Source organism: Neopelma chrysocephalum, unplaced genomic scaffold, assembly GCF_003984885.1.
Source record: "Neopelma chrysocephalum unplaced genomic scaffold, ASM398488v2 Primary Assembly neopelma1_67, whole genome shotgun sequence".
NCBI classification, from domain to species: Eukaryota; Metazoa; Chordata; class Aves; order Passeriformes; family Pipridae; genus Neopelma; species Neopelma chrysocephalum.
In genome coordinates, this window is record NW_020897726.1 from 1732854 (window position 1) to 1757531 (window position 24678).

A 24678-nucleotide genomic window follows, 5' to 3' on the forward strand; every position below is an offset into this window, starting at 1 on the left:
TCTCAACCTTCTTTGAATGTGGCTTCAGTTCAGTATATGCAGCATTTCTCCTGCATTAGGATGTTTTTTTCCCAAATTTAGTTAGCTATTTTCATCAAAGATGAGCAGAACTGCTGACAGGACAAAAAGCAGAAAAAACAGGGTCTCACAAATATGAAAAGAAACAGATCAGAGATGGCAGCCTGAGTTGTGGGTTATTGTAAGTTGTATACACCCATGCTAGAAGTTATCTCTCTGTCTAATATGCGTAGGGACATCCTTGCTACACACACAGTTCAAATGTCAATCTGGCTAGCACAATAAAGCATCAAGGTAAAAAAAGACATCTAGAAATAATCTCATATCAAAGCATTGATGTGAAACCTAGATTTAAAAATTAGATAGTCTAGAGATGTGATTAATCTCTAGCTGAAGCTGAGAAGCTGGAAGCAGAATGCAATGACTGGAAATCCTAAACTGAATGACCTCCTAAGCAATTCATAGAGGGCCACATAATTATAGGAAAGGAGATTTTTTTTTTCTTTCCAAAGTTGTCAGCCTTCTGTTCTCAGCTCAGGTTTGCAAAAAAAGCTAGGTATTTTCTCTTTCTTACACTTTCTTCAATAACACACTATGCTTCTGTAATTCAAAATTCTCTCATTACTTTGATACTAATTGAAGTAGAATATGATCTACCTCCCTTTTCCTCTGCTGTATGGAAAACAAACCATAAAATGTGGGTTTGTCAGTTTTATGCAAGCAGACAGGACTTAAAGACATATGGGGTTAAAGGTTGAAACATTTTCAATTCATCATCCAGCTCTAGTTCTCAAGTATTTGGCTGTTCAATTTTGCAAGCACAAGACAGCAATTATATGTGGAAATTGAGAAAATAGAACTCTTATCAAGCCCACATATTTGTATAATGGCACAATTTAAAAAAAAAAATCCCCAAGGTGTGTAAGGGCACATACAAGGACTGCAATGTGGTTTGAAAGTGTATCAAAAAAAGATAGAATCTAATAAATGTTTGCTGAGCAGAGTCCGTATATGTGTATGTGGGAGGTAGTGGTTCTAAAAAATTCCCTTAAAGGAGATAAGCATTTCTACATATCTTTATGGATAGCTGACTTCAGTTTTTTAAGTATGCAGTGCCTCTGAGCATTTCCAAGCATTATCATTATCCTACTCCATTGTGATATAAAATGAGTGAAAAGCATTGAGTTGAACATTCCAGAAAGATATATAATGAGAATTTAAACTCTGAAAATTCTGCTCACTGCAAACAACTACTAGGTTTTCCTACATTTAAAATCATAATCTTGATATGGGGCTTGACTTTCAAAAGAACAGTCTCATTTTATACTTATAAGAAACTGCTGCAATTTTCCAAGTAAAAATTTTTTCAAGCCTGTTATTCCATGACTGATCCTCCTTCCAGCCCGGCCGGCCCCGGCCCTGGCCACGCCAAGGGTGTTTTCCTGCCCAGCCGGTCCTGGCCATGCCGAGGGGGCTTTCCCACCTGGCCAGCCCCGGCACGCCGAGGGGGCTTTCCCCCGGCCGGCCCCACCATGCCAAGGGAGCTTCTCCCGGCAGCCGGGGGGGCTGCAGCCCCGGAGGAGAGGAGAGAAGGAACTTCAGAGCGCACATAGGTTTGTCAGTCCAATTTGGGGGAGTGGGAGGGGGTCCAGTGGGCTATGGGGTCCCCGGATGGGCAGGAGGGCAGACAGGGCAGTCCTGCTTGGAGGGTTGCGGGTGAGCAGTGCAAGAGAAGTCCTGTAGTAAAATATGTCCATGGGCAGGATGGGCTCACTAGCCTTCTGGCAGTCATCCTAGGAGAAGGACAACTCTAATTCCAAACCCGGGCAGATGGAGCTCACTTAGCCCGGTAAGGCCATCCATCTAAGAGAAGGATACCCTAATTAAACCTACGTCCTGAGGACCTCCCTGCCACCGTGCAAGCTTGCTAGGCCCTGGCAGATGAACCCTAGGATTAAAGGGTGGGTCCAGCTCTGTACATGCTGCGTCTCACCTAAAAAATCCATTGCACAGGCCTGAAAGTTATACCCACATTTGTAAAGCCCCGTAGCGACAGGTGAGGGTCGAAACAGCAGGTGAAAGGTGCACTGGAAGCCACAGACCCAACCCTGCATGGAGGCGGTTCAGGACATTGGTTGCCTGAGACTGATCCTGGAGATGACAGTCTCGTTCGGCAGCACCCTGAATGACCAAGCAGCCTTTTTCAAGGAGAGCACTGCTTGCTCCACTCGGAGAGGAACCTAGAAAAGGCGGCCTAACCAAAGCTCATCTCCACCCTTCACCCAGTTGGTTAACCGCAGCCAACGGGCATCTTCTAATGCGGTCAAACAAAGATTAAAAGACAAAGGCATGCACCTGCCTTCAAAGGTGTACCCAAACTGACACTCACGTGCTGGAACATCAGAACCATGCTTAATACTGCGGATAGTGGATGTCCTGAGCATCGTTCTACCCTAACTGCCCACGAACTATCACATCTCAATATCGACATTGCTGCTCTCAGTGAAGTCCATCTCCATGAGGAAGGCAGAGAACAAGGTTGGGAACAAGGTGTACTACCATCAGACTTTCGTGAAGCAGTCATCATCACCTTGTATAAGAAGAAAGGAGATAAATCAGACTATTCAAATTATCAAGGTATTACTCTGCTCTCCATTGCTGGCAAAATCCTGGCAAGAATACTCTTGAACAGACTAATACCCGTTATAGCGGAAGGAATTCTACCTGAAAGCCAATGTGGTTTCAGAGCCAACAGGAGTACCACAGACATGGTATTTGTTCTCAGACAACTGCAAGAGAAGTGTAGGGAACAGAACAAAGGTCTCTATGTAACCTTTGTTGATCTCACCAAGGCTTTTGATACTGTGAGCAGAAAAGGCCTGTGGCAGATTTTGGAACATTTAGGATGTCCCCTCAAGTTCCTTAAAATGATCATCTCACTTCATGAGGATCAGCGCGGCCAAGTCAGATATGGCAATGCACTTTCTGATCCCTTTCTAATAACCAATGATGTGAAACAAGGCTGCATTCTCGCACCAACCCTATTCACAGTCTTTTTCAGCATGATGCTCCAAAGGGCCACAGCAGACCTCGATGAAGAAGATAGTATCTACATTCGAAATCGTACTGATGGAAGCCTATTCAACCTAAGGAGACTGAAGGCCCATACTAAGACCGTAAATCATCTTGTCCGGGAGCTGCTTTATGCTGATGACGCCGCCCTTGTGGCCCACAGAGAAGCAGCTCTACAGCGTTTAACATCCTGCTTTGAAGAGGCTGCTGAGCTTTTTGGGCTGGAAGTCAGCTTAAAGAAGACAGAAGTCTTCTATCAACCTGCACCTCAGGAAGTCTTCCATCATCCCCATATCACCATTGGCTAATCAGAGCTCAAATCAGTCCAGCAGTTTAATTACCTGGGTAGCCTCATCTCCTCAGATGGTAAGATTGACGGAGAGACAGACAACAGGTTAGCAAAGGCATATAGAGCTTTTGGAAGACTCCATAAGAGTCTGGCGAAATAAACACTTGAAGAAAAGTACAAAGATCAGTGTTTACAGAGCCATAGTGCTGTCTACTCTTTTATATGGTTCCGAATCATGGGTCATCTACCGCCACCACCTGTGACTCCTAGAACGCTTCCATCAATGCTGTCTCCATACAATCCTAGACATCCACTGGTCAGATTATGTGACTAATACATCTGTTCTAGAACAGGCAGCATTACGAGTATTGAGGCCATGCTACTGAGAACACAGCTGCGCTGGGCAGGGTACATCTCAAGGATGAAGGACCACCACCTCCCTAAGATGTTGCTTTATGGTGAACTTGCCACTGGCTGCCGCAAGAGAGGAGCCCCAAAGAGAAGATACAAGGACTCCCTGAAACAACATCTCAGCCTTGGCCATATTGATCAACATAACTGGTCTACTCTGGCCTCCAATCAGGAGGTCTGGAGACACACTATCTATAACGCTGCTGATGCTTTTGAGAATGCACGCAGGATCACTCTCGAAGAGAAAAGGCAATGCAGAAAGAATCATGTCTTGTCGATACCATCCAAGGAGTCTTTCTGCTGTGCCTTTTGCAACCAGACTTGTCTCTCTTGTATTGGCCTTTTTAGCCACCAGCGCGCTTGTAGTAAATGTGGGTAGAGCCCTTCCCAAATCTTCATTTGCGAAGCCTAGCCATGATGATCCTCCTTCCAAAATCCAAAAGCAAAAGAGGGGCTCACCTGTTAATCAGGAAATTGAAACTATTCTTTTTCATTTCCATTTCTTGTTCTTTCAGTGCCAGCTTTCCTACTCTCCCCTTGATCCATAGGTGAAACTAACTTGTGAAGTTTTCCCCCTACTCAGATATGAAAGACCATCACCACAAACAGATGATCCACAGGATACAGCTCACATAGATTGAAATCCAATAGCTCTGCTAACCAGGGTGTCTCTGCATCCACAGAGATCATCAAAGCCTCAATTCTGCCCAGAAAAAAATGCAGTGAATTCATGACAAGACCTCACAAGTTCATCCAACAATGCTTGTGAAACCTGATGTGCTGTTTCTGAAGAAAAATAGACAGGCAGATCTTTATAAACTAATTGTTTCTCTACTAATGTGTTCTCTTTGACTAATGTGTTTCTCTTCTAATGTGTTCAGAACACATCCCACATCCACATAGGAACACAGGACTATGGCAATCCTTTTAATAGGAGTTGCAAACTCCTAAGCCTTTTGATTCATTTTACCCAACTAAATTACTTTGTTTTGGATCAGAGAATTTTCTGTGGGTTGAGAATTTCAAGAGCTGACTCTCACTTTCTGGAAAGTTAAATGGTGCATGATACTTGCAAAGTTTGCTTGTAGAGAGTAGAAGCCAGTGTCCATATTGTGTCTCATACTGTCTGTGCAAACCAGGAAACACAGCGTTGCTCCCGGCTTTCTTTTTCATTGTGAATATCACTCTTTTGAAAAGGTAGGATTAAAACTGTTGCTACAGTGATTTAAGAACAGGATGGTGAATTAAGTAGAAACAGTTACATTAAATCTATTTACAAAGTGAATGTTCATAACAAACTAGGAAGAGCTGGCATCAGGCCTCAGAAAGAAATGAAAGTCAATTCCAAATAGAAAACTTGTGAATGCTTTGAGGCTTACAAAAAGTACATCATTTTTTTAAGTATGTTTGTACATCAGAAACAGTGTTCACTTAGGAGTGGGACTATGCCCTACTTTTGTATCAACAGAAAGTCCCAATGCAGGAGCAGCTCCACAATCAAAACCCCCTTTGCCAGTGGTACTCCTTTCATTCAGGGCTCCTGCCTAAGGAATGCCATCAGAAGAAGACATCTGGCAATATTAACTGTCTGCATTACACAAATTATATCAACAAAACCTTTTGCATTTCCTTGACCCCTGAAAAATGACAGGGGAAGGATTCCTCTAGAAAGGAAAATGAGCCAAATATTTGTCTAGTATCCAACCATGCTGCAATGAAGAATGGGAAATTTTTCTGTCTTCAGAGAAGGTGCAGATTAGGCTGCTTTTAGCTTCTTATCAAAGTTTCTACTGACTGTTTGGCTGCAGAGCATGTGCCCAGCCACATGTACCCCAAAATGTAAATTCAGGAGCAGAAATAGTATTCTACAAAAGGAAACAAACTTCCACTGCAATTTTGAATTATTCAAGTAGCAATGCTACTCAATTTGAATATTAGTAACCGGAACATAAGTGAAAACTTAAGAGCAGTTTGGATACTCATCCTCCTAGACTCCTTTGAAGTAACTTGCTGAGAGAGTAGCATGATGCTCTAAAAGTAATTATGCTGGTAAAAAGGAGAAAAAAGTTTCAGCTTCACACCATGTTTTTTCAGCTTCATATTTCATTTTGGATATCTGAGGTATAGTGAAAGCAAAGACAAGGAGAAGGTGAAAAAACTTTAGTTACTAAAAGAATATTTATTTTAGTCATGTTGATTAGCCTTAGTTGTTATTATGCCAAACAATTATTATTCTGTTTATGGAATGTAACCCCTCTATAGGCCAGATGTTCAAAATATGCCTCAGCTCAGTGTCTAGTTATGTGAAGCAAAATCTTTTGCATGCGCCCTTTTTCCTGTTAACAGTTGAGAACCTTAACACTAATCAGGCTATCAAAAAAAAAAAAAGGCAGACACAACTGGTGCACAGGAGTTCTGGGTATAAATTTGTTATTTGTTAACACAAAAGGTAATGGACAGAAGAGCACATGCAAGTGACTTAGGCATATATGAACGCAGATCACACTAAGTCTCCGAAAATTTGACCTTCACTAAATTTGCAATACTTCTTTCTTATGCTATCCGAACAGTATTGTACTTGTTACATTGTAACAAGATAGATTTAATGTTAACTGTGCCTGGTAGTTTAGATATTTTTGTCTTTCAGAGCTCTACATTTAGGCAAAGTCAATGCCATGGATCCTTCATCTGTGCTGGAAATTGCCAGTGAATATTCTCCCCTCATTACACACAGTGAAATTTTGTTAACATCAATACTGGTTTGGTGCATAGAATACACAATATAGATCTATACTGAAGATAAAGAATCACAACTTTGCTTTCTGTATTAAACTTCAGCTAAACTTTAATAGAAGTATTGATTCTTTTGCTACCTGCTCTCCTCAAGGATAACACTAAATTGCTTGCAGATTTCATAATAAATTTATAAATTGAGGGCACAAGAAAAAATCAATGATGGAGACCTGTAGTGATTAATATGTCACTAACAAAAAAACTTTCCCAACTTTCCTATGTCTTATTTGCTCATTTTGTAAGAGACACTGAAAAACAGCTTTAAAAACATAAAGTGAAATATAGTCCTTTCTTTCTGGGGAATAGAATCCACAAGTTTAAATCATTAAACTATAATTATACTCTGAACATTGGAAGGATTTACAGTAAAAATATCAGGTTGAGATTAAGTCAATAAAATTAATCACTCGTTACCCTGAAGGAGCAAAAGGGTTGAAAAATGCTACAAAATTGAAAGCTACCATGAGCAAAGGGACTCGGGGAATTCATTTTAATTCACCACAGCCAAGTTCAAATACAAGCTGTTCTTTGTTATTCAACCTGAGGTATTATTTTTCATACAGACACTCACATCTGACCAAGCCATAATCACATACTGTAGAGCTTTCTTTATCTGATTGTAGAAGTTTCCTGTTTTAGCTATATATTAACAATGAACTTCATATGGATGGGGTGGTGTCACAGAGTAGGCTATATTCTGCTCACATAACCACATCTATCAGTGTATTAAGCACCTCAAAGCTGGGACTTGAGGAATGGGTAGTAAAGCTGGCCCTCCATCACTACTCTCTCTTCCTTACGTGGGCCTAACAGACGTTTTGTATCATGAATTCTTTGCTTTTCCAGCAGCACAGGCAGCTCTCCTGCAGTGGTCTAAGAGAAGGTTGTGAATTGCAATAACCTTTTCTCTCTCATCTGGTTTTAATGATTGACCACAGTGTCTAAGACAGTACTTCTCAAACCCCCTGGTATGTTCAACCCGTGAGAAACTGCAAACAGCAAATGTAGCCATCTCCCCTCCAAGGACCCACATGCTATGATGATGGGCAGAGACTTCTTAGTAGAAATTATGTAAGAAATGAGGTGTGAATTTAAAGGGTTGAGAAGGACCTTGGAAAGGTTGCATAAAGGACATGTGATCAACACTCTAAGAAGTAATTTGTAATTCAAATACAACATGCTTGTGCTTTTGGATCTGAAGTGACCTGATCCATCTGCTCTGAAAATTAAGATGCATCTGTGAACTGTGGGACTGTGCACTATGGTTGAATATTAATTTGGCTGCAGAGATTTAGGTTCTTCCTCTAGCCCTGAGAAAATCAAAACCAATTAATAAGATCTCTTTTTGCTCCAGTGTAGTGCATTAGCCATCTGATTTTACAGCTACAAAAGTGGGGATAGCTGTGTTTGAAGATTCAGAAGTAATGGAGAGAATTGCTTAATGCATGATGTAAAGTAACACTTCCAAGTGAAATCAACCAAAGTTCAAAGATTTTTTCAACAAATGCTTTGAAAAACTACCAGCTTGCAAGCTATTTATGTTACCAGAAATAGTGAAGTAGAGGGTGTATGAAGAAGCATATATGCCATTGCACATTCATAAGTAAAATTGAACGTTATAACCAGTATTTGCAGTGAAATAATTTCAGTGAGAACATAACCTATTATTGGCCTGACATGGCATTCTTTCCAGAATATTCACAAGAATTAACTGAAACCTTTGTTTATTTACAATATTTTCACTGAAGCTATTTTAAATAGACATTTTTTTAAAAAGATTTCCAGAAACATATAGCAGCCATCTGCAGGCAAGTTTATTTCTGAAAAGGCATTTATGAATTTACATCCAACATAAATAAAGAGCTGTTAGGCAATTAAGCTGGAAAATGTGCATTTTTCAGACAGAAAATAAACATTTGTTTCCAGCCAGTTGATGTACAAGTACCATGATTTAAAATTTGAAAACATAACTTTCTGCACCCAATGTTGAGAATGAATTTCTGCTTGAAAAACAGAATGTGTAATGTTCTTGACTATATGGATTTCTTTTATTCTTCTCAATGTGGAAGATGCTAATCTTCCACGTGATTTAAAAGGAATCTTCACTCACATCTCCCTTTTATTCTTACCCTATATACAGACCTTCCTCATGAGCTGTACCCTGAGAAACTTTTCCAAGCAAATGGCTACTTCAAGTCAAAGGGAATTTTGCTTTACAGTCCTTGAGGAAGGACTTCAGGACTAAATGTAATTCCTGGAATTATTTTCTTATCACCTAGGGATACAGGTGAAATTCGAACTTTATTTTAGGCTGCCAATACTCGGGTGGAGAGCACTGAAGAATGCTATAGCTTTCCTTGAGTCACTCTATGGAAAAGATAGTGTTTTCCTTTCAAGCCCCTGTTTTCTTCACTTTCCTCAGCTATTACCTTTGGTCTGAAATATTTTGTCATTGTTTCTATCCCCAGTGATGTTTCCTATCTTTTATACTCTTCATGTTTGAAGAATATCCAGCTCTTCCTTCAGTTATGCAAGACCTAAAATAATCTAACAATATTTATTGGGCCCAAGATCTGGTAAGATACCTTTGGAATAGGTTAAGCAGAAACTATTTGGCCTTAAACTATCACATGTAGCACTCGTGTAGCTCCGTGTGAGGAAACTGATAAATTTTTGTGATAGAAAAGCTGTGAAAGAAAAGAATGAGATAGTTACAAGCCATACTATTTTCTGAGGTGTGTATAAGGTCTTGGTGCAGCAACAAATCAGAAGATGACTTTCCACATCTATATGAAACCCTACTAGCATTATTAGTAGCAAATTGCTTTGATGCGTTTCTTACAATTAGTCTTAGAATTACACAGGCTCAGGTACACTTCTGGGAATACAAAATAAGTGACCAATGAGGCATGTGACTCAAAGTTGTTAATTCTGTTGTCCATCTGGACTAAAACTGCATTTCTTATGCACAGGACAAATGAGATCTGACAGATATGCTGGGCTTGCTAAAGAAACAGAAAGGTAATATAGGTCTTTTCAATATGATTATCTTTGAAATAATACCTATAGATTGCTGCTGTGCTCAAAGCCATTAAAACTGAAAAGAATAAAACCATTTAAATTTTTTTAATGATAGAATTTAGGTGTGGTTCCTCAACCTGCTCATGAAATAAAAATGCATTTGGAAGGAGTGAGCTAATTGGTTCTGTGTTGTGCTGTACCACTCCCTAAAATCTCTAAAAGCATCCGCAGCTAGCCCACATTATTCCAATCTCTGTAGTATTAACTTTCACACACACACACTAATATTTATATAATCTGTGGTATTTGCCTAGTTTTACTTTATACTTTGTTTTAGAGAAGCAAATGGATGCAGAGGACAGGTCGATTAGTGTCTATTGCACATGCTCTGGCTACACACATCTGTATACAGCTGCTGAGTGCCAGAACTGGGAAGGTAAAGAAGTATAAACATTTTGTTACTCTTGCCCTGTATCTTATGTATGTACCCTAAGAGTCAAAATTATCCACCACCAGAAAGGAGTCTGTGCTAGCTGGGTTTGGTTTTATGTGGTACATTTTTATATTCTTGTTTGCATTTTCACACTACTCATCACAGCCTCAGCTAAGGGTCAGGACCCCCTGTGCTAGATACAGTACAAACACAGAAGAAAGTTCCTGTCCAAAAGGACTTAGTAAGGCAAAAAGGGGAACGGGCACATTTTGTCAGAGAGCAGCACAGAGACTCCGAAACATAAAAGACCCTATCTGTTCATTTTACAGAGAACTAAACCAACAAATCTATTTCAGGTGTTGTCTAACTTCTGCTCTCCATTCCCTCAACATACTGAGAGAGATGCAAAGTAACCCTGATATTGCAAGCGATATGCACAGTAGATTGAATTTGCATCCCTTGCCTCTGGTTAACAAGTGACAGTTCTCTGCACCATGGAAACCATAAAAACTATGTATTTCTGGAAAGAATGGCAATTGCTGCAATAATAGGTAGAATCCAAACCTATGTCCTAAACAACATGCTCTGCAACACAAAAGCTTCCTGAGACAGAAACACTCCTAGAGACAGCTGAGATCATTCAGGTAGTGGGACACAGAGTCCTACCACTGAGAGACCTGCAAATAAAGATAATGGAGGTACCACTCTAATCCATGAACTGTGTCCTACCTGTGAGTGATGGTAGTACATGTCAACCTTCAGTCCCCACTTCATTCTCCTCAAAAAACAGTTTACTCCCTCTTTGTGCAAGCATTAAACTCTTATACATAGTTCTTCTTTCCCTTTAAATGATGTTCCTGAAGGCAGGTTGGGTTAATTTTAACCTGTATGGGAGCTCAGAAACACAATAACGTGTAAGTGCACAACGTCCACGTAAGATCTTGAATATCTAGCCCTCGAGTATCTAAATCCTCACTGTAAACTATAGTAATGTCAAGCTGAGAATAGTGCCCTGATACTCCAGTATTCCTCATCATTCTATATAGATTACAGTAAAAGGTTTCCCAGAGTCAGCTTGTAAAAAAGGGCTAGAGTTTCCATAGATTACTTCCTTGTTAAATTAAATTTAAAGTACTACTGCCTCCTGAATATATGCAAAATGAGATAAATGTTTCGTGTCTTGAAGACTGATTTTAAAAAATAATATCTGGAAAGTTGTCTTTGAGGAGGGAAAAGGAAAATGAAAAAAGAAGAGGCAAAAAGTATAAAAAGTAAAAAAAAAATGTAGAAGTAGAAAAGAGAGAAAGGGAAAAAAAGGAAAAGGACAAGGAGGAGAAAAAAGAAAAATGGAAAGGGAGAAAAAAAAAAGAAAAAGAAAAGAGAAAAGAAAGGAATCCATATTTAAGCTTAAATTTTGCATTCCTTAAGAATCCCACTTATTTAAACCAGACTTTGGAAACCTTACTGTAGTTTCAGACTGTAAAGCAACAATTTGCAATGCTGAAGATATTTCCTTTTGGAATACTAATCCAGAATCTCCTTTTTTTTTCTTGATTTAAGAATATTTTAATTGGAAAGATTATATTTTTTTTTTTAGTTTGCTTAAGCAAGCGGTTTTCTTCTAAAATACCCAGATTTCTGTTAACACTGTTAAATGCTTCATCTTCCTTCCTATGCCCATACACGTCATGTCTGGAGCAAAGCAAAACACGAACCACATGTTTCATATAAACAGTTAGATGTTTTGCATATAGATGGTGCTCAGCTGGAACAACTATAAAGGAATAAACCAGAAGGAAACAGTAGGTGAAAGATTCAGCATTTTAGTAAGAAAGCAGGAACATAAGCAATTAATCATTAATATGGAAAAAAAGGGACAGCAATAGGAGGAGGAAAGTAGTTACTACAAGAGGAAAAGATTTGGTTAAGCTTCCATTTGAGGTGAGCCTCGCTCAACCACAGTTTGAGTCTTGTTTAAAATACACATCCAGGGCCACACTCTGCCTTGACAGAACCAGTGTCAAATCCTAAACATTCATTTTCCATAGATACGAGTAAGAAGAGAATTTGTCCTTTCATCATTCCATAAATTTGCTGAATGTGTTGTTTATATTTCAAGTGTTCAGAATTAAAGACAACAGTATAACTCAGACAGAATTTTGATCCTAATTGCGTCTGGTAAAACGCAGAGGAACTCTCTTAAAATAAACTCAGATACCTAATTTTGTTAAGTAAACTTCAGTAGAGTGACATAGATTTATCATTGTGTAACTCAGATCAAAAGCTAATTCAGTCAAAAGCAGTATCAAAGTGAGCAGTGCCAGACTTGTCAAGCCTCATACTTCACACACAAGACATTCATCTGGCTCCATCTTGCTCTCTTCAGTGTGGTGTTTCAGTCTCAGGCGACCACACAGCAGCTCCTCAGCTTCCCTCCAGATCAGGGATCCAACATTAGATACATATGTTTAGACTGCTGACAAATTAAGTTTGGCAGATGGGGTCCTGGGTGGGGAGGGAGGGATGTTGGAGCAGGATCCACAGCCAGGAGCAGTTGCTGTTGAGGGAGATCCCACCCTCCGAGTCCTGCAGGTAGGCAGCAGGTCCCCAGCTGCAGCTTCACGCACTGTCTCTTCCCCACATTATCTTAAGCCCCACATTCCCTCTAAAAGCAGAACAGTCCTGTAAAACCAAAACTGAGCTCTTAAGTTTGATGATAAAAATATGTAAAGGAAATTACTTCAATGATTCTCATTACGATGGAAAGTTTGCTAAACAGAATCTCAGGTTGACAGGTAAGCTGTCACCAGAGTAAGAAATTTTGCATTTTCTTAATGTTTTGTGGAACATGATAGTTCATAACTATAGTTTTCCATAGTGATCACCATGGCAATGCACTATCAATTCAGTGGATAGTCTCTGTGAAATGTGTTTTCTTCCTAAAAAGACAAGAAAACTAAACACTGAACACTGCTAAAGAATGCTAAACATGTATTCTTTTTGTTTTCTAGGCTAGCAGTCACATCCAGGCTGAAAAATAAGAGGTAAAGGAAAACAAAAAGGTTCTGAGAAGGGCAATCCCAGTACATTACATAAACATATATTGCAACGTTTATAGGTCTTCGTATAATGGTGCATAAAAACCAAGTGTTGCTTTCTGAAAAGCCTTTGGAATATCTGCCTGATCAGTGGATATCCTGTTGTTGATTAAATTGCTAAACAAAATATTCACAGTGATAGACCTGCTACTTTATTTCCTACAAATGGAAAAAAAAAAAGAAAAGGACAATGAGATTCAGCATTTGATTTCCTTCAAGCTACAAAAAGGTTAAGAGCCAGATTCTGTCTCCTTTTTGTCAGGCCTGGGAAGAGAGGGGGCTGGGAGACAGGGTAGGGGGTCAAAGTACAGTGAACTTCAGTTACTCTTTTATCTCCCTCTTTCATCCATTATCTTCATCACCCAAGTGAAAATGTCTCTTAAGGATAATTAGGAAGCAGTTTAGTTTAGAGCAGCCCTGCCTGTAGCTGTCCTAAAACAAATGGTTATAAGAAGAATAGAAAATACCCTCTTTTTTTTTCTAACATGGAAGCACATGGGACTTAATGAAAAATATACAGAATTAAAACCAGAGAAAGCCCAAGATTTCCTGACTCCTGGTTCTGTCTGAAACCCCTTATTCCTCATTCAGGCATAAAGGTACTTCAGAGCTTTTTTTAAACTAAAAGCTCTAATGGGATTCTCTACCAGATAAGGGTATAGGTCCTTGGACTACAAATTAGGAAATAAAAATTACTGAAATTCAGCAATGATCAATTTTCTAGTTCACTGTCAATACCATGAAATAGTTTGAAAAAACTGTTTGAAGCTAAATCATAACAAGCCTTTTTTGAATTTTCCTCAAAAAAATAAATATAACTTCTGAGGAAAAAATACTTTGTTAAACTTTTTTAATTTGAGTGTTCTTCTGACTCTTAAAGAAAAAAAAACCTTCAAGATGATAAAAAGATACATGTCAGGCAGTCTGCATCTTACTGATGCTAACCTAATCTATCAACAGCCTGGGAAATATGTGCAGTGACAAAAGGAAGCAGATGTGCTCTTAATCCTCCTAAAGTGAACTATGGGATGGGTATCCTCAATCATCCAGAATGGTTTCTCTGGTGCCCTTATGTCTCTTGGTAAAGGCTGAACAGAGTATTTGTCATGGAATCAGGCCTTCACTCGGGATTTGTGTACTTTTTAGTCCTTTGATCATATGTCTCATATTTTACCTTAACTGAACCTTCATGGACTTTTGAAGACAATCATTGCTTTCCATTTTTCACCAGAAAGAGCTACTGGCATGAGCAATCATGCCTCTCTGCAAGCACTCTTCTTGAAATGCAGGAAGTCACTCACCCAGCCTACTGACAGGCAAATAGGATACAGGAGGTACCAGATTCAGGCTAGTTTCAAAGAACAGTTGTTAAATCTTCGGTTCTTCTTGTTGATTGCAGGCTTGTTTAATCTTTCACTGGTCAGATCCAAGAGAGGTGAGAAAACATCTTTAATGCCAAAAAGGGAGTAGTGTTTATTACACCTTGTTCATGACCAAGATGCAATGGTTTGTGTAACATGGTGTGCAGAGGGCGGTCACCGAGCTCTGCTTGGCACTCTCTCCAACGCTATGTATATGAGAGCTTAAGCCAATCTTAGCCTATTTTTGAGACAGGAAAGCTGCCTTTACCAGTTTTCAGTGAAACTAGTTTCCTGTTTCGTCAGCACGTAGAGGAGAAAGAGTCATGCTTTGCTAGAGAAGCCAAACGTCCCACCCAAATATCTGAAAACAGCAACAAAAATACATCTTGTATTTAAACACAATATGCATCATGGATCCAATTCCCTTGGAAACAGGGGCCTTTGGCTCTTGTAGGAAGCACAAGACTGGAGAGCAGGTCAGTGCAGTCATCGGTGAACTTTCTTCTTATTGTGAAGAAAGTATGAGCTAGCTCTTCTATCAGCAATTTTCTCCTGGAGGGAGCCCTTTATCATTGTCTATTCTGCAGATTCATCAGAACAAGAAGAGAATACAGAGTCAGGACATTCTGCACTCTAGCAAACCCAGACTGACATTTAACTACTGCTCTAAACTCCACCAGAGCCAAGACACACATTCAGAAATTCGGAGGCCTATAAATGGTTCATTTCCTCTGTACATATAGTGCCTTTGACAAAACAGTATGTGTAGTGCAGTATAGCAACCCTCTTACCTTGACTGAGAAAGCAGTGTAGCTTTGGTTTGAACATAACCTCCTTTGCAAGGTATTTACAAATACGGTATATTAGATTGATCACAGGACAAAGCATTGTGCACCATCACACAAAAGGCTGTAAGTCTTTTGCTCATAGGAATAAAAAAACACAGGGCAAGTGATTACTTATTAATATCACATAATGAGACAGACAGATCTCTGGCTGAGATTCAGGTCTCTTGCACCCAGATGCATGTGTAAATCACTACCCACTTTTCCTACAATCAGATTACTTAACCTTTGCATATCTCATTCTCCCCCAAAGTAAAACAATATGCTATAATACTCTTTCACCTTTCAGTGACATAACTGGAGTGCTAAACATTCACAGCATACTTTGAAAATGTAAGATACTCCATAAGAAAGCAAAAAGCTGTTAATGGTTTAGTGCTTGTTTATCTGCAGGAAAAACAAAAACATGCAGTAACGACTGCAGGCACCTTCCACAGAGGTGGTACCATAGGAGTCTTCCAGATCAGCTCAGGATAAACAAAACTAATTAATTCATTCTGTGGCACTTTTCAGCTCTGGAACTGGACCCAAATGAACTAATATAGATGATTACCATGATTTGACAACCTTCTTTATGCAGCTAAAATGTTCACTGACAAAAGGCAGTGCTTTATTGTGCTAACTAGAGAAAATTGGTTGTTTCATATAAAATTGACCTGTGACTCAGGAGTTATGAATTCAGCTGCCATTTCTACTACATATTCCTGTAGGATCTTGAGCTAGTCAAGTGTTCTTTCCATTCCTCAGCTTCCCATGTGTAGCTATTTCACCAGCAAAGCTGCTGGGATTGACAAAGGAATTGCTGGAAAAAAACCTACAGTAAGTAAGTATTGTGGATTGTACATGACTATCAAGGCATAAGTGATATAAAATCTATGGCTCTGTATCTTCTAGACAGAAAGTCTATGCAACTGTTCAATCTTGCAAAGTTAAAAAACTCAGCTGGTTCTATTTAACATTTTCCTAAGCATCCAATTTCTTCTTTCCCTTAGCTGCCGAAGTTTTGTAATTAGAAAACATTTTGTTCTCAAAGTCTTGCCATGCTTTTGTTGCCATGTTTTTATGAGCTAAGTGACAGAGGAGATAAATGAAGGCTCCGCCGTCCGTGGTTTAAAAAAAAAAAAGGGCAGTTAAAAACTTCTTAACGATTGGGCATAAAAGCAGCAAGACAGATGATTATCTAGTGGTTACGTCCATTAAGTGGTCCTGAAGGATAAACATTTCAGGAAAAATAAAAAAATATTATATTATCCCTCAATTGTTTAATTTGTTTTATGAAATAAAATCATTCCCTTTTCCCCTTCCCCTTTAATTTCCATATATAACCCTCCAAGTCAACTACATAGGTATAGACAATGCCAAGGAAATATAACCTGATAGTGTACCTGATAGGTATAAGCCACAATGAATATGAAGACTACAGTGAAGTTATAAAATCATTTACTAGTAATAAAATCAAAATTTAAATTTTATCTTGTTTACTGAATTGCCAGAAATTAAATAGCATGTTTTCACCTAAACAAATTTTCTATGTAGCTATATATTAAATATACTCTTGGACTTTCAAATTAGCTACTCACTGTATTTTACAATTCAGTACTGATGTTTAGGCTGAATTTTAGTGTTGCACTCACCCCATCTAGCTGCAAGCAGCAGGAAGGTCAGTTGGACAAAGACAGAACTACCCTTATGAAAAGGAGTATAAATCTGGTTTAACTAAAACGCAGAATCTTATTTTTTACAGAAATAAAGTTTAAGACATTTTGAGTTGTGATCACTCAGTACTGGTTAACAACCCACTGAGAATATATTCTGTTGTGTTTCACTAACAGAGTTGTGGCACTTCTGCACTTTACAGAAAATTTATGTCAGAAAAGCATTCTTAAAGGTGCACAGTCATACACTGAGAAGTTTAGAAATGTAGAAACTAAAATTCTTTGAGAAACTTAAGTTATATCTTTAGTTTGCATGCACTCTATTTCAAACTTTTATCAGTACAATGATACGCTATCTTCCCCTACGGAAAAACAACCCAAATGCTGATGACCAACTTGTTGATCTCAATTCTCATCTGCTTACACAGCAGCACTCTCCATATCCTCTGTCTATTTCAGTCTCCTTGAGAACCACATAGTCCTTGCCCCTGGGCACATGGAGGAAGGTTCCTCTGCCCATTTTATAGAATCATAGATCACAGAATATTCTGAATTGGAAGGGACCCACTAGGATCATCAAAGTCCAACTCCCGGCTGAGTAAGTTTTAGCAAGACTTTTATTTCCAGACAATGCTTCTTGCTAAGAAAGAATTCAACAGAGCTCCCTTTCCTTTCCCTTGTCTCATTTGTTCTCACTGCCACACAAAGGGAATGAATTAATACAGAGCAGGGGAGAAAGGAACAGACAGCATGGCAGAAGACTTGAGAATGAGCATGGTTAGGATACCTGCAGGACTAGGTTTTGACATGTAAAAGGGGCTCAGGAGTAATGGACACACTGGCAGTAAGCCAGGGTACAAAACAACTGTGTTTGTACAAACTAGTTATATACTTACTTCTGCCTAGTAAAAGGTTATAAGAGTTTCCTGTGCTTTTGTAGCACATTATAGGTCATTTGTAAATGGTATAAGGAAGAAATCATTTGCAGTGAAACAAAATACTGGCAGGAGGGGGGGGGAGGAGTGGGGAGGGATAGAATTTCAGTTAATAAACTGTAAATACATAGCTTCAAATAAAAATTTAGTAAATAGCAATCAATACTGAAAGCATTATTTTTTGTACTTAAAAGTTTCCTTTTGTGAAAGAACAGAAGTAACTTAATGGGTTGCCGCGATTAGAAATCAATGAAAATTTTTTTTAAGTTTTTCTTGTACATTAAAGAGAAGCTTAAATTTAAGATGGACCCAGCAGTTAGCCAGGACCTAGAGTGCCATCACATTTTCAAAAAAACAAGAATAAAAAAGGAAGCTGAGTTTAGGGAATCCATTCATAAACTTGATAGCAGAAAAAGAGCTTGCTGACACTGAGAAAAAGCAGAGACAGACTGTAAAACCACATCTCCAGAACTTCCCTTAAATGTGATAGTGCATGCAGTCTGGTGGTCTGTACAAGTGAGAGAGAGCAGAGAAACAGGAAATCAGGGACAAAGATAAGACTGTAAACCAGCAAACTGCAATAGTTCCACATAGAGCCTAGAGAGTTAATAAAATGCCCACTGCTGTTCTCATACTTTTGGGATAGTTTCACCTATAAGGAGACTAAAGAACTGATAATTTTACTATTCATTATAATTTTTTAAAACTCTGCAATCAGTCTTTGTTACTAGTGGTAGTTGCAATACTAGAGTCTCATCGGCTTACTTATGCATGCTGTGCCATGAAAGTCAGCTGAGTCGCTCCAACCTGTGTCAGGAATGAATTTGTGCTGTTGCTAATGAGCAGGACTCTGTGACTGCCTCATTTCCTCTAGAGTGTGAGGATCTCACAAGAGCCTACTCTCTCACCACTGATGATTTCTGCTTCAAATCAGCCCTGAAAATTCCTTCTCCTACAAGCGCTGTGCTAAACGAATCAATAGTGCACTCTGTACTTTCTCTTTTAAATGTGGAATTCAGAAGCTTAGCAGGAAAATAGAACTCAACAGGAACTACATCTTTTATCATTAATAACTGTATTAGTTCCTCTTCCCATTCTACCTCTTGCTTGTTTCTGTAACATTAAGAGTTATATTGAGTCAACCCTGATTGCAAATTCTTTGGGACAATCTTCCCAGTTTTGTTAAACACCAGCCATGTTTTGGGAAGCTATATTAAAAATTAGTATTGCCATAAGTCTATCTAACAAAGTGCACACCCAATCCTCTTAGCCAAAGATGCCATCCTTCCTTGGGATGTCATGCAGACCCACACAACTTGATTAAATTTGTCAGCAGTGAAGTCTGATGAGGTAAAATAACAGTTTGTAGCTTCTTGTACAGCTATAACAGAATTCCAGCTGGTGGCAATTCTCCTCCTGTTCCAGGTTTCCTCCGACTGAAACAACATTTAAAAAAAAAATAATTTTAAGGGAGCATATGGCATATATATAAAAAAAGTCTAGGGCATCAAAAGCCCAAAGCAATTTTTATTTTGACTGCCAAAGAAAGATTTTAAATTTCTTTTTGGCATTGCACAGAAAGGGACCATTGTGAGGCTTTTAGCAGCACTTTCTCTGTCCCCCCTTCATCTCAGAAATCTAGCATTAATAATTAAAAGTCTTTTAAAAATACCATAAATGTAGGATTTGCGTGCCAATGTTTCAGGTCTATTAACATGAAACATTTGGAATTCCTTTTGCCCTCAGACTTTAAGTCATCTGTGGCAGGAGCCACTGAACAGACCGTTTTGCTTGTTTTGCCCTGGCTGCCAGTACCTCAGCTAATCTAGAACCTTTTTAACCCATTCCTTTGGACAGCAATTTGCAGGCGGGCTCCTTAAGGGAAGTGACAGTTGGATTTCTCCTGCTCTTGCAACTAGTTTTTCAAAGGCCTCTCTCAGATAGGAAAGTTCCATCTTATCTTAAACTAGTCACTTCTCTTCTGAGGCAGATTTATAACGAGTAAGTTTTCAGCTGACATATTATATCTGGGTCTCTTCTTAAATTTTGTTTTTCTGATTTCAGACTGTGTCAGGGAGAAGCTAATTGTGCATTTATTTGACTGGAAATCAGGATATTGTTTTCTACAAGGACTCTACTTTCAACATCTTACAGCAATGTTTATGTGCCATTCACGTGTATCATTCCCAATAATAGCAAATTTATTATTTGGCAAAATTGAGATGTGTTATTTTTTTACAAACTATCATGTTGGTTTCTATTTATCTTATTATTACTCTTTCTAATGTGGGGAGAGGAAAGAAAAATAATGTGAAATTATCATGTCCCTTCTGAAGGAATCTTTCAAGCACCACTCATGCCTCTCTCTACAGTAAATTGGATCTTCCTGAACAGATAAACTTATATCTCAGATGATCTGGTAGCAGAGAGGATTTGCACTCCTATAACTCATGTCTCCACACTTCCTATATATGAAAACATGACCTCTCACTATGCAGTGTAATGAAGTCAAGTCATTGACGTTGTCTTTTTAATTACCTCTGTTACTGAGGCTCACAGAGCTTCAGGAATGTAAGAAGCTTAAGAAACGCTGAAACATCTACAAATAGGAGCAAGTCTCAAGACAAGCCCAGGTCAATGTCTAAAGTATACTGAAAACAAGGACACCTGCTTAACAGAAGCAACCAAATTAAAACAAGCATTTCTGTCATCAGCAGCCTCCCACAAAATGCATAGAACTCTGGTAGGATGTTGAAAACAGCCTCACCTTCAAATTTATCAACATTCTCATAAAGTCTCTATTCTACCACTGAAGAAAGAGAAGGATTCTCATCTCTATTGAGAAAAAATTTTTTGTAAGGAAATTTCTAAAAGTTCACACAGACTGCAAATTCTAATGCACTTGACCGTAAATTCTATCACTTTGGGAGCTCTGTGATAACTCATCTTTCTCTCATTTTCAGCTCCAAAAGTATTTTCAGTGAAAGACACAATGGTTGATCTAGACCAAATAGGTACGTTATGTGTTAGGTCATTTCCCAGAAACTGTATGTTTCCTCATATTTGTCCTGGTTTTGACTGGGATAGAGTTAATTTTCTTCTATGTTGCTGGTACAGTGCTGTGTTTTGGATTTAGTATGACAGAATGTTGGTAACACACTGATGTTTTCATTGTTGCTAAGTAGTCCTTACCCTAAGTAAAGGACTTTTCAGTTTTCCATGCTCCATCAGAGAGCAGGTGCACAAGAAGCTGGGAAGGAGCACAACTAGGACAGCTGACCTCAACTGACTAAAGGGATATTCCATTTCCACAGAATGCCAAGGAATTATTTTTAAAAGTATATAATGTGTAGACAAAACATAGCACTTTCCTACTTATAGCACATATGCAGGCTTTTGCTCTGAATTATCTCAGAGTCCAGATGTTTTCTTCAAATCCCTTGACTTTAGAAACCATGGTAGAAAATTGTTTCCCTCATGAAATTTATTCTGAGTAGAAAAGGAACATTGCCATTTACCAGATCTGGCTGGCTGGTTTTGGCCTTCTTGACTGTAATATAGGCAAAGTATTCTGCTACAAAAGAAGAGGATTTTTATTGGTTTTTAATCCTTTTCCATGATGCTGAGACAAAGTGGTCTTAACTGTCTAGGTACACATAGAACCTTCCCATGATTTATGTTGTGGCTTCTTTAACAGCCATACAACTTCTACTCTGTCACCATTCCTCCCCTATCACAGCATTTTTCCTCAGCTGTGCCAGTAACATACTGCCATTTTTTGTTTCAGTTTTTAAAATAGCTATCATCCTAGTAATATTGAATAGTTTATATCTGTGCTGTCTGTAGTCACATAGGGTGGAGAGGAGAGTAAGGAAAGGTGTTTGCTTTTCAGAACAATTTTTATTCTTCAGAGGTGTTTTGCACCACTGAGAAAATTCTATGATGTTAAAATGAGTGAAGAGAAACCACCTGGCAGCTAGCACACACCATTTACAATCTTTGATAGAAAAAGAAAACTTTACTAGAAAGAAGAACAAAAAAGCTTTAGCAGTAAGATTTTTACCAATTTTCCAGGAAAAGATAAGAATCGAGAATTGAAACATTGAAAACACAATTCTGCTTTTCTGAAGATACTGCAAGTTAAGAAACATACCTTATCCAGAAAGTATTTCTTTTAAAAGCCTCACAATGACAAAACAATCGATCTTTCTTATGTACATTTCATATACACTTGCAAAGTTTTTTACATTTCCTATTAAGCTAACATTGACGATCACACTGACAAGATACGCATTTTTCTGTATCTTACAAAGTTCAAGTAAAAGACACCAGAGTCAAAGAATTATTTTGTTTGGAAGGGATTTTCAGAGATCACCTTATTAAATATGCAGCTTACAGCATGCTAATTTCAAAATTAGATCAGGTTGCACAGGCTCTGCCACGTCAGATACTGAAAATTCCTAAGGGTGATAATGCCACAGATTTTCTAGACAGTCTGTTGCAGTGCATAGCCATTCTCATTCTTCATGTCTAACCAGAAATCTCTTGTTGTCTTGTGTTCTTTCACTGTGTACCTCAGAGGAAGAGTCTGGTTCCATCTTCCCTGTGACTGCTGTTTAGGGAGCAGAAGATTTTGGGCTACCCACCATTCTGTCTTTCCTTGTCCAGGCTAGACAAATGCAGTTCCTTTAGCATCTCCTCATATTTCAGGTGCTTCAGTTCCCTAAATGTGTCTCAGTGGTCCTACAATGATCTACTCATTTTATCAACGTCACAACTTCCTTCACCTACAGTCTCAAAGCACAGTCCTGTTACCAGGATGGCTTGAACAGCATTCGGAGGACTAAATGAGGCAGGATATCTGAGCATCTACAGAGATGTGTATTTTGACTTCACAATCAAAAGAATCAAATGGGTGATCTTCTGTTACCTAGAAAGGCCACGACTGCTTTGAAACATACTGTGAACTTCATATTACATATGTACGGTAAAGAGTTGGAATAGAATATCACATGAATTATTTCCCAATTCCATACTCTGATCTACTGCTGTCAAATACAATGAGCTTTCTAATAACCAATGATCACTAATTTTTTCCATTTAAGAGCTACTAATGATGTATTTTGCCTTCAAAAATTTCTGCTTTCACAAACACAGTAATAAAAATGAAGTTAGGGGGTTTTGGTTTATCCTCTTCATTACTTAAATAGGAAGAAAATGAATATTCCTTAAAAAAAAATTTGGGGTTGGAGTGAATGATACACAAAAGTATAATTATTTGTAATTTATCATTAAATTAAATTATAATTTCTAATAATTAAGTCATCTTTTTAAACATCTCTCTAATTACCGTTCTAATGATTAATTATATTAATCATCTTCCAGTGCTAAAAAGGAAACAATTGCTGTTCTACTCTGGAATGTTTAATTCCAGTTTTTACTCCCTATGAATATGTTACAGTTCTTCTGTTGGCAGTTGCAAAAACTCTCTATAAAGGCAGCATTTACTGCAGTTTCTCTCAGAGCCAAGGAATACAAATGGAGCTTGACATTTTTGAGTTTTCAGGCATTGATCTACAGTAGTTATTAGAACTATTGCTCTTACTATTTTACACTGTCTTAAATGCACAGCTTATGCAAATTTTTATTTGTTCATCATAAAGGAAAAAAATGGCTTTGCATAAAAATGAATGTTGAAATGGACAAAAAGTCTACACACAGTCACTGTAGGTCTCTAGGATCTCTACTTTTTTGGTTACTGGGAAAACAACACTAACAGAAATAAAACCAGTCTCTTTAAACCACTGGAGAGCCTTCTCAACTGAATTATGTACCAACTGCAGATATAGAGAACCTTATATTTTAAAAAGAGGCAATTCTATTAATTCCTGAGGAATGTGCATCCATTTTCTCTTTTATCACCTTTCCCTTTAAATAGTAACAGCTAGACAATTAAACATCCTATTTTTGCACTCTGATTTCTTGTTGTAAAGAAGGGTCAACTTTCTAATAGAAACGCTTTTTGAATCATAGTTAAGACAAAAATGAAACTAAAGTTCTCACTAGAAGACAATCTGCCTTAACATTTCTCTCTTACAGTAGTCAGGATCAAGCCTTCCTGGCACCCATTCCCTCCCCAGGCATTCCTAACAAGATGAAATAGTAAGAAAAACACAACTGTGGAAGAAAACTGACAAAGAACAATATCAGTGCAGTTAGTAACTTTCTGCTCCATATGACTAAAACATTTCTAGAAACTGTATTTAAAAAACGCTTTGTTTTCACTGCATACAGGTGACCTCATGCATCAGGTATGTCATCAACCAGTTCTAGTCTGCTCAAAAATATTTGTGGTCCTCTGTTCAACTAATCACAAAGGTTTTTAGATAACAAGCCAAGAAAGTAAAAACCAGTATTCCTTTTTCCACACTGCTGTTACTACAGCAATGAAGAAAGGACTCTAGGAAATTTTCCAGAATATTTTTAATTTTCACATCACCCATGGTAATATTTTTCCCAATGTTTTTCAAGAAACTCACAAGATGACCCATGGCTGATGTTAGATGATGATGGTAATGAGCAGATTGGTTTCAGGAATTGCTTCAGGCCCTGCTTGTGATCAATCTCCTTAGAATACCCAATGGCTGCAGTCTTATTATTTTGACATCCATTCTGACACATGACAACTTGCTCTTCATGTGATTCTGCACCACCGCTATTATCTTCTTTATGGAGCCAGAGAAGGTT

At 38.4% G+C, this 24678-nt stretch overlaps 1 long non-coding RNA gene across 2 annotated transcripts in view; it reads left to right on the forward strand.

Annotated features, from left to right (window-relative positions):
• Nucleotides 1-20101, forward strand: part of LOC113968309 — a 49881-nt gene extending 29780 nt beyond the window's left edge. Inside the window, exons 3-5 of one of the 2 annotated variants that reach the window (XR_003534477.1) lie at nt 9942-10040; nt 13049-13081; nt 19996-20101. This is a non-coding gene — a long non-coding RNA (uncharacterized LOC113968309). Of the gene's footprint in view, nt 1-9941; nt 10041-13048; nt 13082-15083; nt 15983-19995 lie in introns of those variants that run through there. The other variant, XR_003534476.1, reaches the window with a different exon arrangement.
• Nucleotides 20102-24678: the final 4577 nt, after the last annotated feature.